Below are 22,171 nucleotides of genomic sequence, written 5' to 3'. Positions count from 1 at the left end.
ATGGGCCCCCCAAAATGAGTTTCTCTTTGGATGACACCCTGGCCTGGCTTGCAGGAGAGAAGATGAGGTAAAACATGAAGGCGGTGTTGATGATAGTGATTAAAACACCAGTTTTGACAGGCAATAACTATAAAATCTTGCTGCTAGTAATAATCCCTACAATACAACCGCAATACCAGCGCACCATATGTCACACACGGCAATCCATCTCAGCGAGTGTCACTGACTTAAGCAGGTTCCAGAAGAGCCTATCATTACTTCTAAGTGGGGAAAAGAAGGACACAATTCCATTGCTGAGACACATTACTCACTCAGGTTCAATCCTTCTGCTGGCTTATTTATTTTCAGGAAAAGGAATCTATCTACTTCAGGCTACTAGATGCGTAGTTTACATTTTTTTGTTGGTATTCTTTGTTGGATCATTTATTCCTTGTCCTGCAGCCTTCTAGGAGGGTACGCTTGCTTTTTAATCATGTTTATAGGAACAAAAATGTTTCTGAAATTTGTTAGTGATTATTCAATCATGCATATGTATGTATATGTATGTACATCATATGTACATATGTTCAATGGTATATGTATATATAAATTAGTAATGTTGAATGTAAGAGGAACTCGGTACCTACAGCTGTACAAGCAGATGGGGTATTAAGCCAGAACAGAAACTGACAGTAACAGAAGGACAAAACGACGATTTGGCCACAGAGAATCTTTAGAAGTTAATAATCAAGGTCACTTGTCCTTAAATTATGATGGACCTTGCCAGGGCAAGTCTCTCACATTACTGCACAAACAGGAACAGGAACTAAAGAAATTATCACCAGGTCCCACATTTGTAAAGCCAGAAATGCTGATAATGAACTATTTTATTGCTAAAGTGAAAGGGGACAAAATCATTTTCCCTAGCAAATATTTGTTGGAAACACCATCTAGTGTCTGTTAGGTAGCTTACAGATTTAATGATTTCACTTTCAGAAAGATTTGTTTTACTTCGCATGTTATATCTCATATTAGCAAATTATTGGAGGCAATTGGGCATGTAACCTTGTTTCTGTGACTCAGTTGTACACTGAGCTTAATAATAATACCTGTTTCAAAGGGTTGCTGCAATTAAATGGTAAATACTCCTTAAGTGCCTAGAACAGATCCTGGATCATAGAAAAGTCAATACAAGTATTTGCTACTCTTATTTTGTTATTTATAAGAGTTAATTATGGAGTCAGAACAAAATTAATTCAAGTCCTAGCCTGCTAGTTACCAGCTGGGGTGAGAGTAGGACCCACTGGCGGATGACAACCACGTTAAGCCTCTGTAAAATGGGGACAATGGCAGTTTCTTCCTAAAACTGAGAAGAACGGATGTGACCATGTATGATAAGCCCTTACAACTGTGTCCGGCACACAGTAAGCTTAACTACTTATGAAAATAAGGAAAGTATTTATATGGTCACATTCTTCGTCACATTATAATAGTAAAAATATACCTATCCAAATAAGTAGAACTTGTGGTTTCCAATGTTTTAAATTATTGAATTCTACCAAAATCAGCCGTTTTTTCCTCCAATCCATCCAGACAATCCCCGATTTCTCTCATCTTCAGATGGGACTTATTAAAGCTGTGGTGAAAAGATCTGAAACAAACTAACCATATAATAGGAATGGGTGCAACCGTTTCTTCTCAAATGTAAGGTCAAACCGAGCTGGCTTGTAAGGATGAGCCAAGTGGTGACATCCTCTCCTTTATGCACGTCTCCAGCGAGGTGATATTTCAGACTCCCCAGCAGATGGGCCAGAAAACACGAGGACAGCTTGTTAGAAAAAGACCCAGACTGGGAAGTCCACCGCATCTCCTTTTTTCTGTCCTCATTAATTCTCTGATCCTTATTCCATGGTATAACTTAACAACTATCTCTCTGGGCAAAAAATGCATCCAGTTCCCACTAGCACTCTTTAGAGGCTTGTACAGTTCTTGAGGCACAAGCCAAGAGGTTTTCCCTAAATGAGAAACCAGAAACCGGCAGGAAACTTTCACCTGCTCTGCAGGCGAGCCACACGTTTCAGTGAATCTCAATGAACTCCGTACAACTGCTCTTTTGTTTCAGTGTTTGATGTTGCAGGTAGAGAAGATATTTCACTCCTGTGAGTACGACAGGTAGGACTAGCTCATTCAAATAGAAACATATCACCAAAGATTTTTTAAAAAAAAAATGGATGAAAGGCAGTAGAAAAAGTGTTTTATTTGGTTTTTACATAGATAGAATAATATTAGCTCCCTAAATCAGACTGACAGAGATATGCACGGAATCCATTTTGTACACCATATCTTTCACTCTTGTTGAGATTAAGCCCGTGGTGTTCCCATGGAGATGTCTGATGCTGTTCACTTAGGTGTGTGTTTTTTTTTTTCTAATTAATGATTAATGCTATTTCCTAATTACAAAGAGTAAAAGATTCAATAATGCTAAAGAGTTAGAAACTTTGAATTCCTAAGGTTTTCATTTCAGTCTGTTACAGATTTGTGAGGCTAATATGCAATGTTACCTTATAATTTCCTCATCTATAACAGGGAACAGAATTCTAAAACGAAAAGGGGGAATTGTGGAAAGGCAAACCGCAGGCCCCATTTGGATGGCCTGTGTGCCAGAACCAGCCCACAACAGCACTTTTGATGGCAAATGTTTATTTACTTTTTTTAGAGAGGGAGGGGAATGCAGAGGAAGGGAGGAGGAGAAGAAAGAGAGATAGAGATTGAGATAGAGATAGATGAGAGAGAGAAAAAGAGAGAGAGAAAGAGAGAGAGATTAACATGAGAAATATGGACTTGAGACAAACATCCAATGGTTTGCACCCCTCTACCCCCTGATCAACTGGGGCTGGGGATGGAACCTGCAACCCAAGCAAGTGCTCCAACTGATGCTCCAATCAACTGAGCCACACCAGCCAGGGTAGCAAATGTTACTTTTTAAAGTTTGGGATTATTATGCCACTATTTAAGAATTACTAAGAAATAGTGATTTGGATCTTGTGTTTCTCTAAGAAAACTTTAAAAATCTGGCAGCATTAGACTGGAACACCTGCACAGTTGGAGTAGGCTAAGTACTAATGGCTTCTTTTGGATGAGATGAGGCTCATCAATTAATGGGAGATTCAACAATACTCTCTTGTTTCATGCATCTCACCTCACACCCATGTATGGTACTCAAGTGGTCTCTGTAAGCCACTGATTTTATGACCCCTACCTCCAATTATCAAAAGCCAAAACCCTTCACCACGAAGTCAGCTAAAACCAACCACACAAAAATGATGGTGCAGGTCACTCTGTTACTGCTGCTGGGGACAAACTGACCAATATGATCATTTCTGTTCTTAAGGAGGTTATAATCTAGAAACGGCGATCCAATGTACTCCAAAGATAACATAAGTAGTGCTCCAAATTGCAGCCCACAAAGACATAGGTAGTTTTAGTGTTGATAGTTAAACGTAGGAGATGCAGAAGGAAAAGTGAAACGCTCATAAACTATTCATCAAAGGATGTTTCCAGATGAGCTCCACTGGGAAATATGATGCAAAGCCACAATGTATTTTAGAATTTCTAGTAGCCACAGTAACAAGAGAACAATGCTTGAAAATAATTTTAATAAATATATAGTTTAGCTCCATAGACCTGAAATAGCATCATTTCCACTGGCAATCAATATAAAAGATGTTAATGAGATATTGCAGTTTTGTTTATCATACTGAGTCTTTGAAATGTAGTGTGCATGCCAACTGCTATTATTCTGATAATATAGTATAAATATAATATAAAGTATAAAATTGTATAGCAAGACTAGGTCTACCAAATTGCAATTACTTAGGAAATTCAGAGTTTTAAAACAGATTCTGCTAAGTCCTGATTTAATTCTTATTTAATAGAAAGTGAAGTACCCAAAAAGCTACTCTACATATTTTTATAGGCCAATAGAACTTAAATTATCATATAATTTTAAATTATATTTTCATCCCATTATCCCAAGATATCCAAATAGTCTCTTGAGTCTCTTGTATGTCAAAGGAGATTGCTGAAGCAAATTTGCAGAAGAATCAAGGAAAACAATATTTTTGCCTAAACTATCAAGAAAATTAAGGACTCTGTGTGTTCATTGAATGAATTACCTTCAAGCTTTACTATTAACAAAGTGCTGTAGAATAACAGACATTTTACCTTCAATAATGCAATTGTAATGTTAAAAATCCATTATGTGCATTTTAGTCACTCAATAGATAACCGTTGAATGCATAAATGTGCACTTGGCAATGGTTATCTTCTTGTTTTGCTTTCTTATGTGTTATTGTGTTGCTGCTAATATCCTATTCTAATGTAGAGTACTACGTCAAGGTAGAATAGTTCCAAATAAAGACAAGCCAAAGTAAAAGGTTTACTCTTGTTCCACAAACAGTACTGAATGCCAACATTTCCTGCTCATAGTAAAATATAATATTTTGAAGTGCCTGCTTATGAATACCTGTCTAAAACTATCTACAAGTTCTAAAAGTGCAGGTGAGCTATCAAACTTTATAGTGCATGATTTTCACTTAGATCTTCTAAAAATTCAACTTCCCACACTGATTCTAATTTCATAGAACTAATTCTATAAAGACTAAGAAATTGTATTTTAAACAAATAACCCACGCACTTTTTAGCTGGCAATCTCAGACCATATAACAAACATTGTTACCTATCCACCTAATCTATCCTATCTAATAAAGAGGGAATGTGCTAATTGACCCTCACGCCGTTGCAAAGATGGCAGCGCCCACAGCCAATAAGGAGACAATATGCTAATTGACTGTCATGCCCTCAAAGATGGCGCTGCCCACAGCCACAAGATGGTGGCGCCCAGTACCCTCAGCCCTGCTGGGGGAGCAGGCATGCGGCAAGGCCGGGCCCGCCCCCAGGCGGGCCTGGACGCTTCACGCGCCTGCCTCCGGAGTCCCCCAGTCCTCTCAGGCCCCCAGGCCCCCAGGGCCAGCCCGAGGTGCAGGCAAGCCTCGGATGGTGGCTGCCCAGTCACCCAGGGCCACCCAAGGCTCAGGTAACCAGGGCCAGCCGAGGTTTGTGCTGCTGGCAGTGGCAGCAGCAGAAGTGTGATGGGGCGTCCCCTTCCCTTGATCGCCGGGTCACCTCCCACCCCTGAGGGCTCTCAGAATGTGAGAGGGGGCAGGCCAGGATGAGGCCCCCCCCAGTGCATGAATTTTCATGCACTGGGCCTCTAGTATATATATATAAAAGGCTAATATGCAAAGTGTCCTATCGAGAGTTTGACCGGGAGTTCAATTGCTCACTATGTGTGCTGACAACCACGGGCATCGCAGAACACGGAGGGCAACCAGCGGCGGTGGTGGGGTGCTGAGGGTGAGAGGGAAGGAGGAGACAGGGAGGTAGGGAGGCGGGAAACCTGATTGGCCCTGATCCCTGGCCAGGCCTGGGACCCTACCTGTGCATGAATTTCGTGCACTGGGCCTCTAGTTATCTATATATATAAAAAGCCAGTGACTGGAACACTGTAACGACCAGGACGACCGGTCGCTATGACGCCCACTGTGGCCAGTGAACTCCTGCGGCCCCTCCCCCTGGCCGGCCCCGCTCCCAATCAGCCTTTCCCACCCCGATCAAGTGCGGGCATCCGGCCAATCGGTTCCCCATGGCTCCTCCCCATGGCTGGCCCCACCCCCATTTGGCCCCCTACCCTAATAGGGGGTGGGACTGGCCGGTCAACCTCCTTCAGCCCCTCCTGCCTGCCCAGCCCCACACCAGATTGACTCCCTCACATCAATTAGGGGCAGAGCCAGCCGGCCAACTGCACTGTGGGCCCTCCCCCTGGACAGTCCTGCCCCCAATCGCCCCCCGACCCCCCATCGGCTCATCGCCCCTCCCCCCAGATGACCCACCCCCGATGGGCCACCCCACACCAATCAGGGGTGGGGCCCTCTGGCCAATCTCCTGTGGCTCCACAGGCTGGCCCAGCCCTGATTGGGCCCCAATTGGGGCAGGCCCACCGGACCCCACCCATGCATGAATTCGTGCACTGGGCCTCTAGTACTATATGATAAAGAGCTAATATGCAAATGGTCGTCATGCCCTCGTGCTGGGGCCGAAGGACCTGAGGCCACACCTCCCACCCCGGCACCGGGGCCAGGGGACCTGAGGCCAGGTTCCCCCACCCCGGGACTGGGGGACCTGAGGCTGTGCCCCCCTGCCTGACAGGGCTTGACGGGGGACCTGAGGTTGCACCCCCCGCCCTGTGGGGCTTGATGGTGGTGGGGCCGGCCGGGTCTGGGTGTTGCACGATTTCAAGGTGCGCGCAGGTGGGTGGGGACTTGACTCTGGGTCCTGTGGTGTGCCCCAGTCTCTGAAAGGAGGGAGATTTTCATATACATTTTACTAATTTTCTTTCATCTCTGACACTTCTATTATAGAGAAAGGGCAAATAGCAATATTAAAATATTTCCTCTAATTAATTCCCTTTTACTGTGCACGAATTTTGTGCACTGGGACACTAGTATAATAACCTTTAGGTAGTACTTGTTTTGCACCTTGCCTCCATTCCCAACTCCTACAGCCATATTAAATACACTTTGCTTTAATCAATGGTAGTGACATAAGAATTAACTATATAAAATAGTACATATATTTGTTAAACAACTATCAAAGGTATTATAAATTATTGCAATTTATTAAATATATTTCAACATATTTAGAATACCTATTGCTCCTTGAATGTCTAAAAGAACATTGAATGGTCAGTGATAATCCTACCTAATAAAATAGTAATATGCAAATTGACCACACCTTCGCTATGCCCAAGCCACGCCCACAAGCCAAAGCCACGCCCACCAGCCAATCAGGGTGAGTATGCAAATTACCCCAAAAAAGATGGTGGTTAATTTGCATACACTGAGGGAGGGAGGAGTGAAGACTGAAGACAACTTAGAAGGAAGAGGGAGGAAAAGCAGAAAGCAAGGTGGCTGCCAGAGGGAAAGCCCGGGCGGGGCAGAACGGGGTGGGCAGCAGCGGCGTGGGGCGGGGCAGAGGGGGGCGGGGTGGGGCAGAGCGGGGCGGGCGGCAGCGGCGCGGGGGTGCAGGCGTAGTGGCTGCAATGGTGGCGGCAGCAGCAGTGCACCCGGCCGCAGCGGCAGCTTGCAGGATTCTTCCTGCAAATGGGTTACTAGTAATTATAATAATTATCATTATATTTCTTCCTTCTACTCATCAATCAAGATAACAATTTTTGGCTCTCTCTGTCTCTCTCTGTTTTTGTCAATAAATGCAAAATGGAATCACTAGGAATACAGTTTGAAAATCCACAGACCTATCCACTCCACTAAATGGAATCTTACTGAAGATGTCCTCTAATATTAATTTTGAATGTATTTCCTAGGTATTTCAGACTTATACCATTTGATCCCTTAACTAAATTCAGAACCACATCTATTGGTAGTGAGAAGAGGTCATCTTCAGAATGTAGATTAATAAAATAAAATTATCATCCTGCTCTTAAACTCTTCCTGCCACCAGACCTGCATACATTTATAAACCAAACTAAAACACAAATTCTGAATTCTCCTCTAAAACAAAAAGACTTTTTCATCTGCTCAGAACACACCTGACATCAGATGTGTGGGTTTTTTCTCTCACATTGAGAAATTCTGATACAAAGTACCTGGGGTTAACTCAGTGCCACAAGATAAGGGGCTGTGTCCCACAAGACTGTCCCCAGACTTCAGATTCTAATTGAAAGTCCAGGCCTCTCATAATACTTCATCTAGCGATAAATCAGGGGCTCCCATGATCCCCTCTGGTTCAATAATGAGCTATTAACAGTGCACAGACCTCAAGGAAATGTTTACTTACAGTTAGTTACTGGTGTATTACAAAGGATAGAATACAGGTGAACAGCAACATGAAGAGGTACATAATGCAAGGTATGAGTGTGTGTGTGTGGAGCATCCATGCCCTTTCTGAGTGTGTCACCCTTTCAGAACCTCGATGTGTTCAAAACCTGGAAGCTCTCCAAACCTTTTCAGGTAAGGTTTTATGAAGGTTCCATTACTTAGGCAAGGTTGATTAAACCATTGACCATTGGTGACTAACTCAGTCCTCAGCCCCGAAACTCCTTGAGGTTCATAAACTGAGGTATAGTTGAAAAAGGTTTATTGTGAATAACAAGATGTTTTTCTCACTCCTATCATTCAAGCAAATACAAAAGTTTTAGAAGCGATGTGCCGAGAAATGGGGGTGAACACCAAAATTATATTTGTTACATCACAGTATAACACTCCAATGGCATTGTTGACTAACTTTTGATGAGTTTTTTCTAACTAATGGCTTTATGAAGACGTGAATGGAGGAAAGTATTATACCTACCTAACTAACAAAATTTCTTTGTATCATTCTTTCCTTTCTCAAAGTTTCTTTCTCTCTTTCTTAGTGTTTTCTCTCCTTCATCCTAAAACATCCAATCCCCTTTACCCTACCCCTTGACATAGCAATATTATATATGGTAACTGAGCTCCCAAAATGACATTCCACCTACTCACATCCTCATAATAACAAAAGCTGCTCCTCAGAACTACCCTCCTCTTTAGAAGTAAAGAACAATTTTTCCCCCTGTCACCTCAGTAAAATGGAGTCAACTAAAACATATGCCTTACTTGAAAGTCTTGGAGCCAATTACATTTTTATATTTAAAGTTAGGAGTTATCAAGAGCATGAAGCTGTTAAATAAAAAAGAATAAGAAAATCGAGGTGTCTGAGATCAAATTTCCCACAGGTCCTCTACAACACTGGAATCTGTTGGGGCCAGAGTAACAAGGGTGGTTTTTATCTCATGGGAGGCGAGCTGGATTTAGTTCAGGCCTCAACCAAGCTGGCATCATAAATTAGATCTGTATTCATTGTGAAAGAAGTTTTTAGGGGTAAAATAGGTAGGTTTAGGAAGTTTTAGGAATTAGGGGGGCCCATGGGCGGAGAACCACAGAGCTGCAAAAGGCATGCATTCATAGAATAAGGGACCTGCCAGAAGGTATACATTTACAGAATAAAGGAAAGGAAGCCACTCATTCTGAGAGGCAAGAGGAAAGCCAAAGGGAATAAAAAACAAAAGGGAGAAGAAGAGGGGAACCTCAAGTGGGGTTTGAGCTCTGAAGCTGCTATAGTGACCAATCAGAGGCGATGTCAAGACCAAAGAACTGCAACCTTTATAAAACCTAGAAAAAAAGGGACTTAGTGGGACTCTCTCCCCCTCCCCATGTGGGAGCCTGTGCTTGTTTCTCAATAAATTTCCATCTTTTCCTATACCAACTTTTGTCTGTGGAAGCCACCTTTGCATCCTGCCCAGCAAACACTACGAGCTTGAGTTCAATTTGTTTTCGCGTTTCAATTGAACTGGTAAACAAATTTATAGTAACATTTAGACAGGTTTTTTTGTTGTTGTTTTTTTTTAGCAAAAAGCAGATATTATGATTATTTACAAATTTCCATTAAAATAAATAATACCACCACATAAATAAACTTTACTTAATCTTGTATGTGCTGAAAATTTCAATACCTGAATTTCCATATTTAACTGTAGAATATCACATCATATTTTCAGCTTTTCTTCCTTTGAACATTGGTCAACACCGGTACTTTTAAATGCTAAATAATCTCTAAATACTTAAATTCTCATAAACATAGAAATACCCTAGGTCCTACAGTTCTCTTTTTTTCTAAATAAAGTACAGATTATACCAAGGTAATGAAATAGAAGGCAAACAGATCCATAAAATATAAAGTATATACTACTAAAAATTAACAGTTCATTTGAAATACGTTATTCTAGCTTAAGTACAGGCAGTCCTCAGGTTACTTCGGAGATCCCTGTAACGAGATTTTCGCCGTAAGTCGGAACCCACCTACCTAAGCACCTATGTCATTCACATGAGTACATACACAGCAGTAATGCAGTGACACAGTAAAAAAAAAATTAAAAGAAAGATAACAACTCCTGACCTTTACTTGTGGTAAATAAATAATAATAAACATAAAGCACATATGTACATACATCAAAATTATGGAACTTTTTTTTATATAAATAAATGGGAGATGGCAACGTAACCATGAAACGACGTCTGTCGAGTCCCACGTAACCCGAGGACTGCCTGTAATCAAGCACTTAGGCAAACGTATCCTATGTTTAAGCATAAGCACTAATTTTGCTATGCAAGGTCCTATGTTTTGAAATGACAATCAAGGTGGGAGTATTTTGCCCCTAGAGTACTTCATTCAGAGTCTTTTCCAGTGGTGTCACAAGCAGAAAAATGCACCTAATTACTAGATTGCACAGCCTGATACATGTTTATTTGACCATACAAACAACCCACCAAATGTACAATTTTCTCTTCTTAAAAAGCATAGTCATTTAAATGCAAAAGATATGTTAATCACTATTATAATTGAGATTTTTTTTTTTTCACATGTCATGTTAGGATGCTTGGAATGATCATTTTGCTGCCAGCAATAAAGCAGCTTACTCTGAAAATCCATTAGGGAAACATCTCCACAATCTCAATAAAACGGCACACACAGTCCCCCTGTCAGACCAAGGCAAATATGGTGATGGCTTCTACAGAATGATAATTTGGCAGGCACAAACTGTTTCCAACAAGAATAGGGAAAGGTACAGCCCGGGCTATAATACTGTAGAAAGGAGTCTATGAAGTATCAAGAAGAACAAAATTTGAAAATGAAGGGAATAAGAAGAAGGTGCTCTTCCAAATTACTGTGCAGCTTCTTTTGAAGTTCTCAGTGAAATACCTGGTAAGAAAATCTCCAGTTGAGGGGTTTTAATCACACCAGGAGTGGTGGGGACTCACCAGCAGTAGGCGTTCCATTAGCATCTCCCCAGTCATTGTTACTTTAATTGGCTGGCATAAACTATAATGCCCCGGGCCAGTGATAAAATTGTATAACTAGGCAGCTCTTTTCCCTTTAGGAAAGAGACCTATTAAAAAAGTTTACACTTTGAATTAAAAAACAAAAGAATGTTGTTCCTCATTTTAAATCAACACAAAATCATCTGAAACTCTTAGTCCTGTGCTCTCACTCACACTGTCACATGTCAGATTGTATTTTACTTTAAGACCAAAAAGTTTCATGTGCGGGGGTTGTTTTCTAACTGGAAATAGTTAAAGAGCAGACCACAGGCTCAAAATGGAGTCACTTGTGCCAAAGCCTTGACAAAGAACCCAGATTTAACACCTGATCTCACTGCAGTTTCAGCCTTTTCCAGGAATGTAATCTCACTGTGTCAGTCTAGAATTTCCTAATCAATATCAATGAGATAATGTGTCATATGGACTCTCCCCATCCCCCAAAGGAAGTAGAAACCATCTGCCTTATAAGACATCCCATCTCCCACTGCTTGACTCATCAATTGTTCAATAAAGCAATTAGAGCTTTAAAATTTACTCAGTTGAATTTTTATTCTTTAACAAAATTTACCCCAAATTGTCTTCCAACCTCCACCTCTGACTTCCCGCTACTTTTCCAGAGGCTTGGAAACTCTAAGGCCTTGTTGTTTTGTTATTAATTCTAATTAATTAATAGGATGAGTACTTAAAAACTTCTGGGAATATGTGTCCTTTAAAAATGTAATCATTTCGCTCCTGATATATTCAATGGTGTCCTTTCTAAGCACAAAAGTATGCAATGATAACATGGGGTTTCCGAGGTGCAAATGCTGTTCTCCTCATGTCCAAAATTAATGAGATGCATCTTAACACTCTGAAATGGTAGAAACAACAGAAGTGCTGTTTAGAAAAATCTAATGATTTTATCTGGGTTCTGACTGAATTTCAGTTTGGGGGTAAAGAGATGGACACCCCTTCGGAATAAAATCTGTTAGTTTAGAAGAAAAAGAAGTCGTGAAAGCTTGAGCCGGTGGGAGACGGCAGTGGGATTCTGCAAAGGATGGGTAAAAGACTTGATTTTACTTGAAAGTAGACACAACATAAATGACTAATTATATAATCAGGTTAGAAAGAGAGATGAGAGAGCAAAAAATAATTTATACAAATAGTACAAAGCCTGGGAGACTGAGAAAATTGCTAAATTAGGAAAGATGACTAGTTCACCCTGACATATACTAACTCAATGAGAAACTTATCTTTGTTTAATATTTAGAGATTTACATTTCCAGGCATTTGTGAGTGGGAGACCATAAAAGCAATGGAAGAGAGATACAGTTACAGATGTATTCCTCGGCAGTCCCAGAGACTACGGAGAACTCCAGCCTCTCAAAACATATGATGTGAATATTATAGCAAAAACATAGTATCTATGTATGTGTGTGTGTATATGTGTACATGTGATAAATCATGCTAATTGAGTCAATAGTTAAATAACATGGCAATGCTGATAAATAGTTCTTTGATCTTAAGCACGTTGTCTTGATGTTGTGAGAGACTCTATGATAAACACAACCAAAGTTCCCCCTACTTTCCAAGAAAATCAACAGTGAAATTATCTCAGAGCAAGACTAAACTTGGCCTGCTCTTCCTGAGTCAGTTTTGTAAAATCTTTAAGTTGTCTGCTTTCCTCTGAAGACTCATTTTGGAGCTGCTCTCATGTTGCAACTTTCTGACAAGGGCTTGAGCTCATGACTTTGGCTGGTGTTTCTTCTCCCACAATCCTTCCAGCAGTCTGACTTTAGATGGCTTCTACATCACCTTCAACTACATCCAAGTCCCACTTTTCAGGTCTCATAGATCTCTCACTCCGTGTGGAGATTGGCAAACTTAATGAGAAACATCCCAAAAGAGAGGAGAAAAGCCCAGCCAAATTATATATGGAGGCATTTACAAATCGCACTCTTAGAAAAAGGACCAGTAACCTGAGGTGACTTTCCTGTACGTCTGAAAATCACAAGAAAACAAACAAAAAGCCTTACCTTTGATAAAGATTTTTTGCTTGATCAAACTTCAGTTTCCTGAATGTTCTTCTAGGTAGAGCAGTGCACTTCCTTATAAAATTTACTTTATGCAAGAACCCTGCTGAGTCAGGGTAACCATAACCCCCAACCTCCACATCTGATGAGGTCCCCCAGATAATGTGCACCCTTCAGCTTGTCTTCAGCAAAAATCCTCTGATGTAAGCTGCTTACCCCTGGAATTTCCTCATTGTAATTTCCTATCCACTCACTGGCTTCCCCACCCTGCCCCTCGGCTACAGGCTATAAATGTCTACTTGTGCATGCAGTATTTGAAGCTGAGCCCAATTTCTCTCCCTCACTATAAAATCCCACTGAAGTGCTTCCTATATAAACAGCCATGGTCCTTCATGAAGTCTGCCATGCCATCTTTAACAAGTGTCATAAGCATGTTTTATCTTTAACACCTATCACACTGAGGCCACCTCCCACATGAAGATGATGGGACAGGAGTAACTGACAATTATTCACACCAACCAAAAACACTCTGCCTCCGTTTTCACAAACTGAATGGCCCCCTTTTCCAGAAAACCAGAATCTTCATGTTCACAAATCTAGTGGCTAGATGCAAATGTACCAACATTGCTATTGACAGACTATATCATTTAAAACAGCCTTCTTTAGAACAAATGATAAGTCACCTGCAGAATTCCCCCAAAAAAGAGGCAATAGACACTACTACACTTCCTACCAAATAAAATTATTCAATTTAGAAGAACATCAGTATGATATTTCCAATTTTAGAAGTTAATTTTACTTTTTACATTTTAGAGATCAGGGGAAAACAAAACTCTCCTCTGAAGGGCATTTGTAGAAAATGTGAAAAGAAATGCAGGTTGATGGACCCACCTGTGGTAAAGAACAGGTTTTCTGAGGATTGGAGCCAGGACTAGGATTCTCTGCAGACTGAGGTTTCTTAAAGTGCTTCAGGGTCCCTGCCTGCTATTTTCTTATCTAATGCATCTTCACCTCTCAGCCCGTAATGACAGTGTTTGAAGGACCTAAAAAGGGGGGAAAAGACATTTTTGAAAAGACTGCTTGCTGAGTTACAGCAAAGTCACCTTGTACTTGCCTCAGATGTTGTGCACTCAGGAATATAAAACAGGAACGTCTTGTTATAGCAGTCAACTTGCTGAATACATGGACAGGGTGGAGAGGCTAGGACACCTGCACGTAGCCACAGAGGAGGAAGAAGTCTCCCAGTATATATACAAAACCAGTTTGGTTTCAACCATTGCTTTCACCAGTACAAAGGATGCCGCTACATTTTGCTCGAGAAAGAAGTGGCAAGGGTGAGAGGAGCTGGAGGGGGAGACCTGAGCAAGGTCCTATTTATGGGGTGCATGCCCACTATGCACAGTTACAGTGGAGAGCAAGACTCTAGGTTATGCCTTCCCAGAGTTTTGGGTGCAACTGGGTAAAGGACGAGCAGAGATGCAATTATAATGCAATGAGGTGACTTGTGACGGTGACAGGTGATGTGGATTATTAAGGAGGAGGCTACTTATTTCCTAAATGTGGGAGGGGAGAAGAGGGTCAAGGAAGTCTTCCCGGGGAAAATGACTTCAAAACAAAGAGCTGAAGGAAGTGTAGGGGTTAGTGCAGTTAAAACTGGAGACACAGGTACTGAAAATTTCATACAGGAGGAAGGAAGAGCAAGAGCTTGAACGAGCTAAGACTGGGGAGGTGAGGAGACAAACCTCACCTTGACTTCTCTGCCGTTTCAGAGAAAGGCCCTGCACCCATAAATCACTGTCAGATTTTGAGCAATACAGGGAATGCCTCATAGAGCATCAGTTTACTGGAGGCCTAAGGAAAGTATTCCCAAATTATTTTTACCAATTTACTTTTAACTTATTAATAAAAGGTTTTCTTAAGTTAATCTTAAGATGTCTCAATGTATGTGTTTTTGGATGTAAATCAAATGAGTATATATATATAACATATGTAAAGAAACCAGCTTTTGTTTTGTGAAGACTGAACAAAGACACAAGTTTTTTTTTGGATTTGGCTAATCTACAGTGCTGATAAGATGGCTGTTTGCAAATGGACCAGTTTGTGTCCCAGAGTAATATATATAGGCACCCATATAAATATGGATACACATATGTATGCACATGTGTGCATTTCTTTCCTTCCTTCCTTCCTTCCTTCCTTCCTTCCTTCCTTCCTTCCTTCCTTCTTTCTTTCTTCCTTCCTTTCTTCCTTTCTTTCTCTTTCCCTTCGTCCCTTCCTCCCTTCCTCCCGTCCTCCCTTCCTTCCTTCTCTCTTCCTTTCCAACTCCTCTATATTTTGGAACTATGCTGGAAAACCTAAATATGTTTAGGAATGTATAATACTTTTGCAAGATGAGTTATTTTTATCTAATGAACATATGCAACAGGCAATTTAGCAAAATAGTGAAAATGACACATATGAAGTATTAAGATCTATATGAAGTTCTGAAACAAAGTCCTTCAAGTATATTCATTGATTTGACAAGCGGATTTGCATAATCATCTACATAAACTGTTTTTGAACCAGTTTTCTTAGGAGAGACAGAGGGAGGAGAATCCCATGTTTGAAATATATAAGTGTGGTGGTAACTCTTCAGATTTTAGTCCTGTTATAGAGGGAGAACACTAGTCACCACCGGGGTCTGTTTCCCTACCTCAGAGCCCCAGTACAATTAATTTTTACCTTAAACACAAAAAGAACTGTTAGAGATGAGATGCTGCAGATGGTGGGTGAAAGTGAATCGTGTGTTTTACTTGCCACAAGAAGACTTGCTGAGCCTATAGGTAGACTTTGTTCCTATAAATCAACACTAGATTTAAGCTACTCTGCCATCAAATTAGATTACACTGAGTTATGCACATTTCAAGACCTGATCAGTGGTCTAGAAACAGCAATATTGAATGAACTAAAACTGAAAAGAGTTCAATTCGGGCCAATAAACGTGTAGTTACACATCAGTTCTTTAAAAACCCTCTGATATGATCCTATATAATAAAAGTGTAGTATGCAAATTGTTTCCTTGCTCAGAGTTCTTCCAGGAGTTCAACCAGGGGGCAGGCCGGCCAGGGGAAGGGAGGGAGGGTTAGGATAGCGGTGGTGACAGGTGGCTGAGGGAAGGGAGGGAGGCCCTGATGTTGGCAGGTGGCCTGGGGAAGGGAGGGAGGCCCTGGCACTAGCAGGTGGCCACGGGAAGGGAGGGAGGCCCTGCCAGGCTACATGTATAATTTTATTTAATCCTCATTACAAATCAATAAAAAAGAAGGCACAGATATTATTTTTAAAATGAAAAGAAAAAAAACCAAAACACTAAATTTGATTACCTCCCTTGTCCACTTATTACTAACTAGAGGCCCAATGCACAAAATTCATGCACAGGTAGGGTCCCTAGGTCTGGCCAGCAATCAGGGCTGAACAGGGCCTTCCTTCATTCCACACTGCCCCCTGGTGGTCAGTGCATGTCATAGTGAGTGATCAAACTCCCACTCTCCTGGTCGAACTCCCGAGGGGACAATTTGCATATTAGGCTTTTATATAGAGAGATTGATTAATTAACTTGTAAATTTTAGAGATACTTGGCAAGACATGCTATTGGTCAAACTTTTTAAAAGGGTACATGTGAATGACATTTCATATTATACCACTTATTGGTCCTATTGGAAATCAACCAAAAATCTATTCATTGTGAAAGAATCCTACATATTTATCTGCATTTACTAGTTATTTCTGACAATGTGTCATTTAAATGGAAGTTTATTTAATACAGATCACATGACACAGTTTCACTTACCCTCTCTTTCATTTAATGAAGTCAGATCATATTTCTCCCACCAATATATCAAGAAGATGAGTACAGATTCTCTAATAGATGTGGCTAGCTTATATTGTCTAGATTCTAAGCATTTCTAACATCTAAATATGCATGCAGAAATACCTATCAAATAATGATTATGACACAGATTAGAATTGCGGCCCAGTTATCTCAACTGATATAGATATCATCCTATCTAATAAAATATTAATATGCAAATTGACCATCATTCCAACACACAAGATGGCTGCCCCATGTGGTCAAAGATGGCTGCCCCCATGTGGACACAAGTTGGCTGCCACAAGATGACCAGCAGGGGAGGGCAGTTGGTGGCAATCAAGCCTGCAGAGGAGGGCAGTTGGGGTGACCAGGCTGGCAGAGGAGGGAAGTTGGGGGCGACCGGGCCTGCAAGGAAGGGCAGTTGGGGGTGACCTAGGCCTACAGGGGAGACCAGTTAGGGGGGAACAGGCCTGCAGGGGAGGGCAGTTAGGGGTGACCAGGCCTGCAGGGGAGGGCAATTAGGGTTGACCAGGCCTGCAGGGGAGGGCAGTTAGGGGCAAACAGGCTGGCAGGGGAGCAGTTAGGCATCAATCAGACTGGCAGGGGAGTGGTTAGGGGGTGATCAGGCTGGCAGGCAGAAGTGGTTAGGGGCAATCAGGAAGGCAGGCAGGTAAGCAGTTGGGAGCCAGCAATCCTGGATTGTGAGAGGGATGTCCGACTGTACCTACCAGGATTGGGCATAAACGGGCAATCAGACATCCCTTGAGGGCTCCCAGATTGGAGAGGGTGCAGGCTGGGCTGAGGGACACACACCCCCGTGCACAAATTTCGTGCACCAGGCCTCTAGTAGTTTATAAGAGGAAGGAGATAATGATATGAAGGGGGAAAAATAACAAACACAATACTAATCCTAATTAGAAGAAAACATTAAGACGGTAAAAAAAATTAACTGTTGGGCTCACTGCAGGAGAAACACAAAAAGGAAATAAAAAATAAAAATAATATAGTTCCTACCCTGAAGCCTACAAATATAAAAACAATGGAGGAATTTTAATGGGGCAAAAATGCTTGAAATGTTTGCTTAAACCTATTTCTCTCCTTAAAACACAACTACAGTGTTGACATACTTGACATCTGCTCACAATCCATTTCCTCATCCAAAGTTTAAAGTTTGTAAACAGGCAATTCCAGTTTCTATTTTGGCTCACATTCTGAATGCAAATAAATATGTCCCACGCCCCCTTAGGAAGAGAGCATTTAAATAATAAGTATAAGATGGTGTGAAAACAAACACCAACACATCAATTTGTATGGGAAATCAGACAGTACAGGCAAGAAGTTTGGTAATAGGAGTAGTGAAGGTGGTGGAAGAGGAGAGTGGGGAAGAGGGAAACGGGGAAGGAGCAGGAAAAGGGGAAACAGAGAAGATAAAGAACACACACACACACACACACACACACACACACACACACTCCCCTCAGATCCGGGTCATTTTGAAAATTTCAAATGTTTAAACAATTTCTCCAGTTCTTCCAAGAGTAATTCATTTTTTTGGCCATGTTTAATATCTGCACCCCCCCACTCTCTCTGACCCCCACAGGTGCCCCACTCCTAATTTGGTAAATGTTTCTTGGCTTACAGAAAATTGTCTCATTCAGAAATATTAGGATCACAACAGGCTGATTAATAACTGTGTTGAAAAGCTAAATTTTGGCGATAGACCACATAAATCTCTCTTATATGAGATGTCTGCTCCGCAGCCTGTAGGGTTGATAGAGTTTAGATCTCAGGTTTAGCTGAATTTCTTCAGGAGCTCTGGCAAAGCAGGGCACAAAGAAAATGCCATTAGAGGCATTCATATTTTCTTAATGAAGAGGCAGAAACTTGGATTAGGAAAACTGCTAATCATCATTGGCTATGTGGTAAAGTAAGAAAAAGTAGCGTAATAGCATGCGAATAAAAATGCTTTTAAAGTATTTAAATTTATTCTTCAATTTTTCAAAAATTTAGAGAATTAGTCACTTGTTACCTCATTTAGTACTCAGAATTCAATTTAGTCTAAAGCACTCTAATAAATATAAACGACCCTTGAAATATATGAAAGTAACATTTTATAAACATCATATGGCTACACAATTTGGGGCCAATTTACACATATTACATTTTTTATATGTGCTGAAAAAATACTCTCCTTTTTAACCTTTTACTTCTCTTTAGTCATATGTTTTTCACCATAGGCACATTTTTTTTTAAGGAACCACCTATCAGAATATCATGGGACAGTAGTGTCCAATAAGCATAATTTAAGGAGTGGTCATTTAAGGTTTTTGGTTTTTTTCCCCTCCCCTGAATATTACTCAGAAACGTGGTCAGGGAATCAGGGCATATGAGACATGCACGAATTAGTCTAGAACACTGATTTTCAACCGGTGTGCCGTAAGAATTTTTAAAACATGCAATACCTGCCCACTTAGTCAGGAGCACTAACCTCTTTTTAATATATATATATATATATATATATATTATTGATTTCAGGGAGATGAAGTGAGAGGAGAGAGATAAAAACATTAATGATGAGAGAGAACCATTGATTGGCTGCCTCCTGCATGCCCCACACTGGGGATCATCGAGCCCACAACCTGGGCATGTGTCCTGACTGGGAATGAAACTGTGACCTCCTGGTTCATAGTTCGACCTTCAACAACTGAGCCACTCCAGCCGGGCTAAACTGCTTGGTTTTTTAATGGTGGCCGAAACTCACTGCCCATTTGTCTGACTTGCTTTCTGCATTGGCTTGGTGCTTTTGACCTTAAATTGTACCTTGCTATTCAGTCAACAAATGTAATAGATACTTGCTGGAAGGTATATGTATATCTGTCACTGACTAATGACTTTGGTAGCTATGTTCATCTAGTTATATTTTCTTTCTTACTATATTTCACTCTGCGAATTTTGGTGTCATAATTCCTCTTGTGTTTCTTTCCCAAAACCCCGGCAAGACCAGCTATCCACGTCTGCTGTAGGCAGCTACCTATATTAATATGATGTGAGAGGCACAAAAGAACGTTTACATTCCTACCATTAGATTCACTGCATCGGTTTGCAGAGGTTAAATGTCAGAGTAAACAGAGGGTGCATATTTTATTGAGGAGAGAAGAAATATTATCAGAGGATAGGATCCTGAAAGCCAGAGACAGGGAACAGAAGAGATTAGGCAGCTCAGGACTTCTAAGCCAAAGGCCGAAGTCCCATGAGGAGACCCCTTCCAGGTGGAATCTACTTATATAGCTTGCCTTGATCTATACGTGATTTGAACCAAGAAGTGAATGTTCAATACTTTTTGTGTTTAAAGTTATTTTCCAAAACCACTCATCTCACAATTCTATTTTCCCTATTTTAATGGACTCTACTAATTTCTATTAGTATAACTCTTATTTTTCCTAAAAACCTCAACTTTTAAAAAATTGAACAGTTTAAATTTCTAAAAACTTCAACTTTTTAAAAAGTATCTAGGGTTACAAAAGAGATACACATAATTTTACGAAAACAAACAGTAACAGTCCTCAAAATTGAGACTAATGAGAAGAAAACCAATTACATTCAATCATATAGCTATTGTACAAATACTTTTTGTTTGTTGTGCAAACAAAAGTGAGGTACAGTGAGGTAGGGTCCCTTTTCTCCAGGCACTAATAATCCAATTACTTTTAGACTCAGTGTCTCAATTTCATTGATTCTCTGTGGCTTTGTAAATATTTGGTGCTTGCTTGCTTAGATTCTAAATGTTGGGGCATAGTTTGCTGGTGGGTTGAGGTTACTAATTATAATATTCAAATATGCAATATTTAAATCTATGCCATTTCTGTTTCTCCAGTAAAACCAGATAGTAGAAATAACATTTTACATAAAAAGACCCATATTTTATAGATCCAATAGGGCACTAAATTGTGAATATGTTAAACTTGTAAACATCAGTAAGACTTAATTTTATGTAAAAAATGGACTGAAGTTAGCATTTTAGGAATGCAGCTAGTATGATCTTATCAGAATGTTGTCCTCCAAAGTTCATGTTTCCAAATTCAATAATTAGTGATATTTCTTCTTCTTTGTGAATGAGGTTTTTTAAAAAATTATTTTAAATCCTTTGCCACGTGAATACCCATTTGGCAATGCCCATGTTAGTTACACATCGGCACTGTTCTTTGGCATGCTCCCATTCTAACAAGAAATTAGGAGATTGTTTTTGGCATCTAGGTAGCTTCCTGCATAGATGAGTGAGCTGATTTGCTGCACTCACCTTTTAGCCTTATGAGGTAGGTGACTTGTTACTGTCTCAAGACTTTCAATCTCTTAATCTCGTTTTTATCCTTTTCAGTTTTTATAATAAAGACATTTAATTTTAAACCCAAACCATAGAATTATGTGTATGTATAGTGTTAGTTTCCCCAAGTCTATGTTAAATTAAATATTGACTTTGCAAGCTCTATATAATTTATTATTTGCCATTCTCAATCTGTGGAATTTATTAAAAAATTGATAAGAATGCCTGGTGGTGAACTCCACCAGGTGTCAAATTGGATGACCCAACCAAGCCAATTACGAAATTGACAAATCTATGGTTCCTTCGATAAAAATGACACAATTTGATTTTCACAGGGACTGATATATTTTTTTAAGGACACTGAGGCATTTTCTTTGAAGGAATAATGCTCTTCAATTTTAGAAAACGACTCTTTTTTTTTTTCCTTCAGAAAATTGCTTTCTTGTGAGCCTTGTTAGCTTTTCTGTCCTTTTTGCCTTTTTCTAGAAGTTGATTTCTCATTCTTCAGCACTTCAGAAAATGTTGGGAAAGAATTTCAAGTATTTAAAAAATATATTTTTAGCAGATTTACCTTTTGTGCAAAGTGTCAGCCAGTTCATGGGGGCACCCTGAGCTTTCTCACATCTTTTGTCAGTGGAACAGATTCTCACTCCTAAAGAACAATTGTTCACGTTACAAAAATAAGTCTCCTACGTAGGTGCCCCTGCTGATAGCTTCCAGAGAAAGGATAAAAAATAAATGATCCCACAGACTGATTAATCTACTCTTTCTCCCCTCACCAAATCTAGGGCTCTCAGGGAGGCTGTAATGAAGAATTCTGCAGGGGAAAATGCTTTGCAATTTTCTAAACAGTGTTTTAAACTTCTATCATACGACCGTTTTTTGATATAGATTCTGTGAGCAGAGGTCATATAAGAACCAAAAGTCCAATGAAATGTAGTCATCATGAAAGTAATGTCAAAAATATTTGCTAGCATCCTTTCACACCTGGAAGTTGAGAATATCAGTAACCGTAGTTAAAAGAAGGGGGAGGAGG

The sequence above is a fragment of the Cnephaeus nilssonii genome (assembly GCF_951640355.1).
Source record: "Cnephaeus nilssonii genome assembly, chromosome: 5".
NCBI classification, from domain to species: Eukaryota; Metazoa; Chordata; class Mammalia; order Chiroptera; family Vespertilionidae; genus Cnephaeus; species Cnephaeus nilssonii.
This window is presented reverse-complemented; position numbering follows the sequence as displayed.